The following is a 12,885-nucleotide window of genomic DNA, read 5'->3' as shown; positions in this document are numbered from 1 at the left end:
AAGCTATTTAGGTTCCTGCTGACACCGTACAGACTGATAGGAACCTGCAATAGTGTGCAGAACTGCACTTTTCGTGACTGTACAGGAACATTTTACAGCTTACTGTAGGTGTAGGGAGGCTGTAAAGCTATTTAGGTTCCTGCTGTCACCGTACAGCCTGACAGGGACCTGCAAGAGGGAACAACAGGGAACTGCACTTCTCGTGACTGTACAGGAACATTTTATAGCTTACTGTAGGTGTAGAGAGGCTGTAAAGCTATTTAGGCCCATGTTGTCACCTCTGTTGGAATTTGAAGGGGGAAAATGCATCTCCTTAATTGGGCTTATTAACTTCACCTTGCGATGTTAGTCTCTTTTCCTCAACTAGGCTCTAGAAACCGAGTCATGGCAGTGTGACTTTGTATATTGGTGAAAAACACGCTACGTCTAAAGTGTATATTGGCCTGGTTTTATGTGTCTTTTTCATGCATTATCGTCTGTTTCATTGGATGTCGGTGTAACGGAAAATTAGCAGTTTCTTGTCGCGTGAGTGAAGAAACGAAATAAACGAATTCATGCCGCGCTCTGAAATTTCAGAAATTCCCCATTCAGCCTCGGCATTTCTGCCGGTATGCCCGGCCGCATACGACATCCGCTAAATGGGATTTTCATAAAATCGCACACGGAAGTGTTCTAATTAAAATGTATCAGAAAATTCCAATTTTGGTTAATATGGAACAGCATTAACGCACACGCTGTGTGAAGACTTACACGCGTTTTTGCGCACGTCTCGAGCGAAGCATGAACAACAAAAATCTCAAAGAAAATTTGTATAGAAAATTATAACGTGTTATGCCCAGTATGTCTTCTCTGTCCAGGACAAAAATGTTCCTTGTCTGCGTGGACTATCTTGGGACTCTGCTTATGGGCGGAGGGTGACTGCGAATGTATTGAATAGCAGTCGAAGACAGCCCAAAAGGGGCGATCCCTCATGGGGATGGGGTATAATTCACTTTATAAGAAGAACAGGTACACAGGACCCCAGACTTGCGTGGATACTTCGGAACGATTAGAGCAAGCGGAAATGTGCTTGAGATCTGGGACGCGGAGTGTAGTGGGCCTCCGCAGAGCACGCTCACTAACATCTGCAAGGGAATTAGCGAAGCCTGTGGTAGGGTTTGTGAGAGAACCGGAGATCAGGTGGGACGGCACAGGAAAGTATTCATTTTTCTACGAAAAATTGGTAGACTAGTATCAGAGCAAACAGCACCACCACGAGAACAACAAATCTTATGTTCATAGCCGCAATCTGAGACTAGGCTACGGGCTGGACGGCCAGGATTCGATTCCTGGCAGGAGCAAAAGATTATTCTCACCTTCACAGGGTCTACACCGCCTCTGGGGCCCGCCCAGCCTCTTATGCAGAGGGTACTTGGGGCTTTTCTCAGGGCGTGAAACTCATCACTCATCTCCATCCAGTGCCGAGGTCAGGAATGGTGGAGCTATACCTCCATTCCTTCATACATCTTCATGGCGTGATGCTTAATTAAGCACAGAGGCAATTTTACCTTTAGTGTATCGGTTCTTATGTCTTCTCAGCGGTGACAGGGAAGATTACAATCTGTTGAGTCGTAAGACCGTGTAGTTTGGTAGAAGTTCACTGACATTTCGGAAGAATGTGTCTCTTCCATCTTCAGGGTCGGAGAGCAGTGCATGTCGCTTGCTTATTGTTTGTTTTCGTGCTAGGTTTCTACATCGAAGACTGAGGCGATAAGTTCCTGCGAAATGTCATGGACTCTTCTAAAATGCAATATTCTGAAAAGTTGCAGTGGGGTAAACACCCCGTTATGTCGAATTACTTGGGCCCCGCCGCCGCCTCCACAAAGCTGCCGGCTGTCACCGCGTCGTCTCCAGCCGAGGCAGCTCGCCACCCTGTTCTGTCCCTCTTGCTCCACACAAAAGCCAGGTTACGAGAATGGGGCATTTGTGGAGAGAAGTTGCCACTTTGTCCACCACAAATCGCACATGGACAGCCCTGACATTGAGCCCAGTAAGATGCCGGACGCTAACCGCCTGAGCTATGGCGTGGGCCTCCATTACTGCTCCCCGTATGCCACTAGAAGCACTTTGCTACAATCCGGAAGGTCGCGGGTTTGAGTCCCGATGAGGTCACTGGGTTTTCCAGTTTACCTAATTCTTCCAGCCGCACTATGGCCCTGCGGTCGACTCAGCCTCTAACAGAAATGAGTACCAGGAATCTTCCAGAGGGTAAAGGGACGGTTGGGAGCGTAAGGCGGACAACTTCACCGCCGTCTGTGAGCCGGTTGCCTAGAAAATGTGGGAGCCTCGACGTCTCGGAACCCTATGGGCCTCCACGGCCTGTTACAGGGACAGCGTGTCCGGAATGGAAGTCCAGAATGTTACCCCTAAACTAACATGAAACATACAATGATGTAGAGTTGTTTCTAGGCTTATTTCTTATAATAATTTGTTATTCTTAGTGGGGTGACACTGAGTCCACTTGGTACTGCGGCCACTACTGGCCTACTGTACCGTCCCCAGATAACAGATGATGAGTGTGGAGCAGTTGGTGGAATGAAGATTGGAAGGGGAAACCGAAGTACTTGGAGAAAACCTGCCCCAGCGCCACTTTGTCCACCACAAATCCCACATAACCAGACCCGAGCTCGAACCCGGGCCTCTGCGATTGGAAGCCAGCGACAAACCGCCTGAGCTATGGCGTGTAGGCTTAATTACTAAAGCTCCGCCCCATGGAGACGTATAGAGAAATAGAGGTATACCTCCACAGTTCTTGACCTCAGCAGTAGATGGGGATAACTGGTCAGCTTGACGCACTGGCCGCTTACCCCCGCGGAAGGAGCCCCCGGTACCCACTGGATAGGAGGTTGGATGGGACCCAGGGTCAGCGTGGACGCTGTGGAGAAGAAAAAAATATTGCACTGCCTGGAATCGAACCCGGCCGACCAGCCCGTAGTCCGTTGCTATGCCGACTGAGCTATCCCGATAGGGAGGGCCGAAATGGACGAAAAGAAACAGGAAAGAAAAATGAGAGGAAAAAGGAATGATGAACGGAAGAAGTGGAGAGGGAATATCGAAAGAATGATTAAGCGAGATAAAGAAACAAAGAAAATTAATAAAGTAAGATTCTGGTGACGTCGCACATCCACCCCCTCAAGCTGGTTTTTAGTGTCCTTATTCCACCCTGAAGATGGAGGCGATATGTTCCTCCGAAAAGTTGGTTGACTTTCAGCGGACTACACGTCGTCATCCCAGAAGATAGTCTTTTCGACGTTACTTTTATTTATGACCGTCCACAGACCCGTTCCATCTAACCGCCGTATTCATTGGCAAGTGCCATTCGAACCGCGTCTGTATGTCTACGTTCTTCTGAACCGTGTCATCTTATCACGACTGGCAATGGCAGACCCCCCCTGTCCAGCGCCACGCGCCGCCCGCATGAATGTTGTGACCCCCAAAGTCGCCATTCACGCCCTCGGCAGCAAGCCAGCAGGCAGGCCCCCGGATGTACTCAACAGAAGGCTGAGGGAGCCCTACCCAGTCACGTGTCATGATTTATTCCGTGGCACCAAGATTTGTACTCCGTGATGGGTACGCAGAATTCCCAATGGCGTTTGACGTTCATTAATTGCATGAAAACGGGAATAAGGCAAATCAGTGAAAGTCTACGTTGAATTTGAACAGAATGTACGTAATGTGTGTGGACATCTCCAGTTATGGCCTCATGCAAACTAGTCCACATTATGGATCCACGTGGCTGAATATAGAACAGGCTGACAGTTTCTGCCGGAAGTCTGCCGTGTCGAACTGTGAGAACAACGGTGTAGGTCACAGACAGACAGACATAATCTTCCATAAGGCGTGTTTACCTCCGCATATACGTGAGAAGATATTGTGATGTTGCGGGGGAGATGGTCTCGAGATTTCTACGCATATACACGTTTTCAGTGCGAAACCCCCCCCCACACACACACACATAAGAATACGTGCTTTCTGAGATGGTGAAACCACAAGTAGCTCCGCAGTTTCAGAATTTTTTTATCAATTCCGTGAATTTACTATGGCCGAATGGCGTTCAGTATGAGCGCGTATTTCTCTTTGTGACTGACACCGCAAGTTATATGATGAAAAGGCCGGTACTGCTCTTAAAGTTATATTTCCAAATGTGACACATTTGACTTGCCTTGCCCATGAGTTGCACCGTGTNTCGGTTCCTGGAAGAGTTGGTGAAGTAGTAAAGGAAAAAGTACACAGCATTCTTTCAAAGAATCCAGGATATTAACAAATTTGTGAAATTGAAGAAATTTTAGCCGGCAAACGTACTGAACTGCCAAGTAAAAGATCACTAACAGTGGAGCAAATAGCGGCTTTTGTACATGCGCCCCTAAGTTCCTGTGAGGTGGAAATAAGTTTTTCCCGCTGTATGACATCTTACGAGACAATAGGAGGCGAATAACTGTGGAAAACCTAAAACATTTAGTAAATGTGAACTGCAATAGAAGAGAAGTTGAAAGTTCGGAGAGCTAAATGTGAGTACCATTGGTTTTCTAAATTTGTAATGAAATATGCTGGCTTTGTTGCATGATTTGTATTTATGTATAGCTTCTTATTGCAAGTGAATCACTCAGTGATTACATAAAATGAAATTAAATGTTGATTTGTTGGTCTTAAAATAATGTAAAATCAGTTTTAATATTTGGTATACATTTTATGTGCATATTTTAGTGCATATTTCGGAAGATTTTCATGCATACATATTTAAGGGATTATTAGGGCATAAAAATCCGGTCCCTAGTTATGAGCAGTGAAAGAAACACGCAAATACAGATCATTACTATAAACAGTGTAGTGGACGTTCTGAGATTAGACAAGCCTGCCATCTTCGCCGGATTCTTCGAACTGACGCTGAACTGACTGAACACAATAACGGACTAGTGACACATGAATAGTTTGCCGGCAACACCTGTGCATAAAGGTATGTGAGATGATAGCGACGCATATGTCATCACGTACGTGGTTGCTCTTCTGGGGAAAATTTGCCATTCGGCGCAACACAGTCGAGATTGTTTCACAATGCAGGCATCTCAGACTTCTGGCAGCAAAATGAAACTCAGATGGAGCCTTTGGTCGGTGCTTCTTGCTTGCTTAGCTTATTCTTCGACCCTGAAGAAGGAGGCAGTACGTTCCTCCGAGACGTCCGCACATTTCTAAGACGCTAGCAGACAGTTTCAACAGTACAACACGTGAAACAGAGTTGTTAGAAAAAGGATTATTTAAACAAAGTTAATGGTTTTAAAACAGAAAACATGAGAAAATATGTTAGAGACCTGTAAAAGGCAAAATTATCCCCAGGGATTGTGAGACGTCGAGGCTCCCACATTTTCTATAGCCAGTCGGCTTACAGATGGCGGTGAGGTCAGGCTTACACGCCGGCCGGCCTTTACCTCTAGGAAGATCCCTGGTACTCATTTGTGGTAGAGGCTGAGTTGACCTCAGGGCCATAGTGCGCCTGGAAGGATTAGGCAAACTGAAAAAAAATCCAATGACTTCATCGGGAATCGAACCTGCGGCCCTGAGGTCCCTGTTCTTAATTAGTTAAGCACAATGCCATGAAGACGTATGGGGGACTGGATGTATAGATCCACGTATTCTTGACGTCGGCACTAGTTGGAGGCCAGCTTCACGTCTCGGCCGCTTTACCCCCGGGAAAGGAGTCCCTGGTACCCATTTTGTAGGGGACTGTGTGGGCTCCAGAGTCCGTCTGGACGCTGTGTAGAAGAGAAAAAATTTACACTGCCGGGAATCTATTCTGGGCAGTCCAGCCCATATCCACTCGCTATACCGATGAGCTATTCTGGCTCCTACACAAATTATTACCTTTCAAAATTTAAAGGCCCGTAGCTTCGTTAGCGATGCTGGTGGTTTCGGAAACCGAAAAATATCGTGAGAAGGGTGTCTCCACAGCGCGGTTATAATGAGCGGCAATCTTATGGTAACAGTTTGCTGACGATTCTGAGGAAAATGCAGCCTCCATTTTCAGGATTGGACAATGAGCCCGGCGAGTAGGAAACAAATTTCTCTCATAGTGACGTCCGATTGGTGCTTGCTATGCCAATTCTCTAATCCTGAAAATGGAAGAAGCACGTTCCCCCGAAACATCGGTGAACTGCCAGACTACATACACACTTGCAGCTCATGTAGGTTACTTGCACACCTTAGTCTTCGACTTTGAAGACGCTGCTCCATAAAATTAGTGAACTTCTACCAGGTTACACGACGTCACATCTCGCTGCGAGTACCTGCACTCCAAGGTGGTATGAAGCTAACCAGCAATCCATCAGTACTCACATACACAGTGTGTCCAGGTTCTGTTAGGACTTACTTACTTACTTACTTACTCACTCATGGAGCTGAGCCCCTCTTGAGGAGCCACCAATTCTGCAGCTACTCAAGAATTTCCCAGCATTTTATGGAACCCGAAGGTTCATCACCGTGTTCACAAGAGCCCTCCACCGGTCCCTATCCTGAGCCAGATCTATCCAATCCATACCATCCCATCCTATCTCTCTAAGATCCATTCTAATCAGACGCACCGGAGCCTTATGCCCGTGTAGATCAGCCAGTGTCAAGCAAGGACATGCAGCGCTGCGTGATGACCCAGTGTCAGGGGTAACAATTGCCAGCGTAGGAATAAACGGGCGCAAAAAAAAAATATCCGAGATTTTTCCCACGACCACAGTGTTCATGCTGTTGACAGATAAGTGCATAAGTGCAGTGTATCCTCACCGCAAAATTTTTTCTTCAACGCTTGGCAGTCAGTTTTTTGTGGGGAGGGGCTAACCAGAAAATTTGCTAAACCGTTTATAAGTATTTGCTTCGAATCCCATACAGTATTCGAGATGGAACAGTACAGTTTTAAAATATAATATTCTTAATATTAATATCTGGTATACTCCTTTTTATTTTTTCAGTTTTGATTTTCTTTCCTAAAACAATCCAAGGGTAGTATTTGGCTGGCTCGGCACCTTGTGTCGGCATCCACGGACTAATGTGAAGCTTCTTTGATGTTATGACATGCTGCATCACTAAGTTCTGTTCCTATACAAGTGCAAGTGTAATGCAAATTTAGTGTACTCAGTTTTGCAGCCACAGATTGTTGTGGAGAGTCTATTGAGTTCCGTAGCTTTTCAAGAAAAATTAGGGCCCAATACCGTATTCACAAAATCGTGCCATTGATCCCTATTCTGTGTCAGTTTAATCTAGTCTTATTTCTCTAAGATATATCTTAATGTTATCCTTCCGTATATACAGGGGCACTTTCAGATGCCCTCTAATATAAAGTTTACGCATTCGTTCAGGTAACTGAGGCCCTGAACATGATATATATGTGTGGAAATATGTCGCTGTCTTTGTAAGTGTTGGGAGAAGAATGCTACAAGCCGGAAGGTCGCGGGTTCGATTCCCCACGAGGTCATCTGATTTGGCCTTAGGGTCGACTCAGCCTCTGACAGAAATGAATACCAGGAATCTTTCTGGGGTTAAAGGGAGGCCGGCGTGTAAGGCTGACAAACTCACAGCAGTCTGTGAGGCGATTCTTCAGAGAGAATGTGGCAGCCTCGACGTCTCACAACCGTATGGACCTCCAGAACCTGTTACTGGACCGGGATAGCTCAGTCAGTACAGGAGTTGACGTCCGATTCCCCGCAGAGGCAACAGACGTTTCCCTTTTTCACAGTACCCAGAACGATTCAGTGGGTACTGGGGATTCTGTATGTGGGGTAAAGCGGCCGGGGCGTGCAGGTGTCCACTCACCTCCACTTAGTGCCCAGTTTAAGAATGGCGCAGCTGTACCTACTCTCGACCATACGCTTTCATGGCGTGGTCCTTAATTAAGATCATGAGTGACTTTATGTTTAATATTTTATCGCTGTCACACTGCATAGTATCGGAGGAAGTTGGATTGAACTGGCACACAGCCACGTCCACTGGCGAGCTTTGGATTTATAAGTCCAGAACCTATGGCCTTTATGACATTGTCATTCCGTTAGTCTGTACTGTACATCAACTCCAGGTATGTGTTTGGGTCTTCAAAGGAGCATCGGGGGGAAATTGCTATCACCTGCTTGAAAGGGGTGAATAGCGGGGAGCGGCCCTGTGCGTGTCTGAAAGACCGTTGCAAGGTTTTTGGAGGGAAGGGCTGTTCCCTCTGCTTACCTTTCGAGTGATTCACAATTATTTCTGTGCAGCCAAGCCAGTCTTCCCCCGTTGCCTTGAAGGGCTGACCAAACTAATGTTGTAGGATCTCTAACTACAAAATTTGAACATACTAGGGATGCGTAGCTCATTATGGGCCTAATATAGACATAATTCGGCACGAATTCATTATCTCTAAAGCACGGCTGTTCTATAATCACGACCTGCCTTAATATTGAAAAACTGCATTTCACTACACCCACGCAGTTTAGTTACGGGTTTCATGTGATTCTCAAATATTCATTTGTTATTGTCCAAAGCAGCATGAACCGGTTCAATTTTGTAATGGGGACACGGTGTGTTTCCAGTCAGGTAGGAGCAACATTTTTAAATGTTTAAATTAACTTCAAAGGCCCAAAGGTAGTCGTCGTGAGAAGGTTTTCTAGGCACATGTCTGATTGTTGGTGTCTTATTTGAGTAACTCTTTCACCCAGAAGATGGTGTTACATTGTTCCGAAAAGTCGGAACTACACGGCGTTATAACCAAGAAAATCTCAGTTCCGTGAGTTCGTCTAAGATGTCCGCGTTGGTTTGTCTGGATGGCACTCTGCATTGCAGCTGAGCATATTGTATCCACACGGAACATGTTCCACCCTGCGTTATGCTGAGATGCTTTTCATTTTGAATTCTTGTATCCGTCCGCGTGGCTTGCCTACCTGTGTCTTGCCTCCTACACAATAAAGCCAGTGTCTTCCCCCTTCCAGCCAGACTATTGTAGCACCCAGCATCGGTCGCCATTTTGCCTGGGGCACAGTCATTCGGTTGGGAGTGCTGCACACACACACACACACACACACAAAGTTTAGCCTTCAGCGCAGGGCCCTTGTGCTTATGTTCTGGAAAAAAAGAAACAGGTTTAAACCAAAGAGCAAAGGATAATACAAACTGAACAGCCAAGTATCTAAAATGAATAATAAATATTATAGGGCTGGGGGCTTTGTCCACAGCTTTTCCAAAAGCAGTAGTTTTTTCAAGAGGTTGTCTTCTGGGATATACACCGTGTAAGTCAATACATGGCCTTATATTCCAGGAGACAGAACCCTTCGTAACCGCCACTGTGATAACCTCAAATCCTACACCGTGCGTTTTCTTTGTTACACAAGTGAACGTCAATAAATATTGAACGAAGATAGCAGACATTTTATTAACCTTTTAAAGACTGAATTTTTTAAATAGTATATAAAAAATCCGTGTGTACCCCACAGGGAACACACGTCTCCGCTACAAAGCCAAACCGGTTAATGCTGTTTAGGGAAACAGTCGCTGTTTATTTTGAGAACCATACGAAACACACAAACACACTGTGGGCAGAATGCAGAGTTTTAGTGTGTTACAGCAGGTGGTTCATATAGTGACCACTGGGCTTTAAGGGGTTAAGAGAGGAACATAGACTGAGGAATTTTCACAACCAGGTGCTCAGGGGTATTTGTGGACCTAAGAGAGACAACATGGCAGGAGGCTGGAGAGAACGGTAAATGAGGAGCTTCATAATTTGTGTTCTTCGCCAAATATTATTACAAGGAATAAATTAAGGAAGGTGTGATACTTAAGGACATACCGTATGTGAAAATAGATAAACGCTTGAGAAGTTTATGGAGGAAAACTTGAGTGGAAGGTACCGCTGGGAAGGCCTAGCAGTTGGTGAGTCAGTTAAATGGCGAAATGTTATTACGTTAGGGCGGGTGGAGCGGAGGAGTGGAGGCAGTCCTTGCCAGTTGTGATCTAGGGACAAGTCAGCAGCCACAAAGCCAAGTGGCAGAGGAAGAAGAGAAAGAAGACTGACAACAATGTATCTTCAGGTAGAATCTAAAGGGTTCTGACGATGGTGCATAACACAAAATTACTGGGGTTTTGGACTGTTTCCATCGTCCGGAATTCTAGGTAATAGAGGACATAACGTTTCGGAAGCTGGATCTGTTTCCGTCTTCAGGTGAGAAAGGAAGACACCTATTCAGTTGGGGCCCTTAGAAAGAGCTAATCTCAATCACTGGACTGGTAAACCTAACAGGAGTTGTCCAGTGATTGAGATTAACTCTTTCAGAGGTACCCAACTGAATAGGCGTCTTCCTTTCTCACCTGAAGACGGAAACAGATCCAGTTTCCGAAACGTCGTGTCCTCTGTTACCTAGAATTCCGGACGATGGAAAAAGTAAAAAACCCCAGTAATTCTGAATGTATCTTCAGTTATTTTAAAGAGACCTATAAATTTCCTTGGATTTGGAAAGACTCTATGCTGTGGAATCCTCGAGAAAGGGAAAAGGGCAAAGTAAATTTAAATTACTTACGGCAAGGTGAAGCGGCTGGCTTCTCTGATGACAGTTAAGTGGCTCTACCCGGTCACGGTAGCCGAGCGGTCTAAGGCATGCACTGTCTTCGCTCGCTCGGAAGCCGGGATCGTGGGTTCGAATCCCACACAGGGCATGGATGTTTGTGTGCGTTTTTCTGTGTTTGTCTACAGGTAGAGGCCTTGCGACGAGCTGATCACTCGCCCAGGGAGTCCTACCGTATGTGTAAGATCTAGAAAAGGCGAAGTGAATGGAGAAGTTCATGGAGGGTAGGCCTAGGCCCACTGGGGCTGTAGTGCCAAGGAAAAAAAGTGGCTCTAAGATTCCGTAATACGGAGGAGGCATATTGCACATTGATAGTTCTTTTGGTTCCCTCTACTGTGCTGCCAACATTGTAAATGCTGTCGCACGGCGTCTGTAATCCGTTCAAAATGGGTCACATGTTTCCACATTATAGCGTCATCTTCGCCCTTATTAACCACGCCGTTGAGATGACCTGTTGATGGCATGATGTACATACTAAGCTTCATGACGATCTGTTCAGGCATTCGAATAATATTAAGGCCTTATAGGGCAGATATTTTTTCTCTGTGTTTGCAACACTTCTGTTACTATACAATAATTAAGAATATTACCTCAACAATTTTAAAGGCATCAGTGTTGGTATTACTGATGAGCGGGACTCATTATGTACGCTATTGTGATGACCTCGGTGCCCTTATACACATGACAAGTTTCATAAAGATTGGTTTGGGCATTCAAAAGTTGATTGGGGGGATACACAGAGAGTGACTGAGATTAGCACTTTCTAAGGGGCCCAACTGAGTAGGTGTCTTCCTTTCTCACGTGAAGACGGAAACATATCCAGTTTCCGAAACATCATGTCCACTAGTACGTACAGTGTCCTCTATTACCTAGAATTCCGGACGATGGAAAAAGTCCAAAACCCCAGTACTTCCGAGTATCGTTTTTTTTTTTCAAAATAAGGAAAGTAGGCTAATAAAAATATTGCAATACTTCTGTTTTAAGTTAATCATAGGATCTTTTATGTTAACATTTCTCATGTACAAATCCGTTATACCCTGTGTTTTCTCTTAATTTCTCATGTACAAATCCGTTATACCCTGTGTTTTCTCTTAACGTTTGGCGAATGAAGATTTCTCTCGTAGTTAAGCAGTCGTGTTGTAATGTCTGTTCGTAATCAGTTCTTACATTACATCCACGCTATACCGCGATTACTTACGTTTTATTTTGTTCAGATTTCCGCGAAATCTTTCAGTTGCAGCATAAGGCCAGATTCACACATAGCGTGCTGTGCACTACCTGTGCTCTGCTGCTATCATTCACATATAATGGACTGGTCGCTGACTGTGTTGTAGGTGGTTTCTGCCGAGAGAGTCTAGGTTATTATGAACCGAAGAAGCATAAGCCATGGTTCGATGAAGGATGCTCGAAATCATTAGATCAAAGAAAGCAGGCCAAACTGCAATGGTTACAGGATCCAAGAGAGTTAAATGGGGATAATCTGAACAATATAAGACCTGAAACCAACAGGTATTTCAGGAACAAAAAGAGGGAGTATCTGAAAGACAAAATTGATGAGCTTGCAATGAACAGTAAGAACAAGAACATTAGAGACCTGTATAGAGGAATAAATGACTTTAAGAGGGGTTACCACCCTAGCAGTAACTTAGTGAAGGATGAGAATGGTGATCTGTTTGCTGATTCCCACAACATTTAGAATAGGTGGAAGAACTACTTCCCTCAGTTACTGTGTCTTACTCAGTTACATAGTGTCAGTGATGTTAGGAAGACAGAAATCCATAGAGCTGAGCCATTAATACCTGATCCTAGCCCTTTTGATGTCGAAAGTGCTATTGCAAAATTGAAAAGGTATAAATCGCCAGGTAGTGATCAAATTCTGGCAGAACTTATTCAAGCAAGAGGTGAAATATTACATTCTAAGATTCACAATTTATTACTTCTATTTGGCATAAGGAAAAATTGCCTATCAGTGGAAGGAGTTTATTATTGTAACAGTTCACAAGAAAGGTGATAAAACTGACTGTAGTAATTATTGGGGGATATCACTGCTATCAACTTCATAAAAAATTGTATCCAATACTCTTCTCTCAGGGTTAAGTCCATATATAGATGAAATTATTGGGGATCGTCAGTGTGGGTTTTCACGTAACAGATCAACTACAGATAAGATGTTTTGCATTCGTCAGATATTGGAGAAAAAAATGGGAGTACGATGAGACAGTACATCAGCTATTCATAGACTTCAAGAAAGCCTATGATTCAGTTAGGAGGGAAGTATTGTACA

This window comes from Cryptotermes secundus, unplaced genomic scaffold (genome assembly GCF_002891405.2).
Source record: "Cryptotermes secundus unplaced genomic scaffold, Csec_1.0 scaffold77, whole genome shotgun sequence".
In the NCBI taxonomy this organism is placed as follows: Eukaryota; Metazoa; Arthropoda; class Insecta; order Blattodea; family Kalotermitidae; genus Cryptotermes; species Cryptotermes secundus.
Note: the sequence above shows the minus strand (reverse complement) of the source record.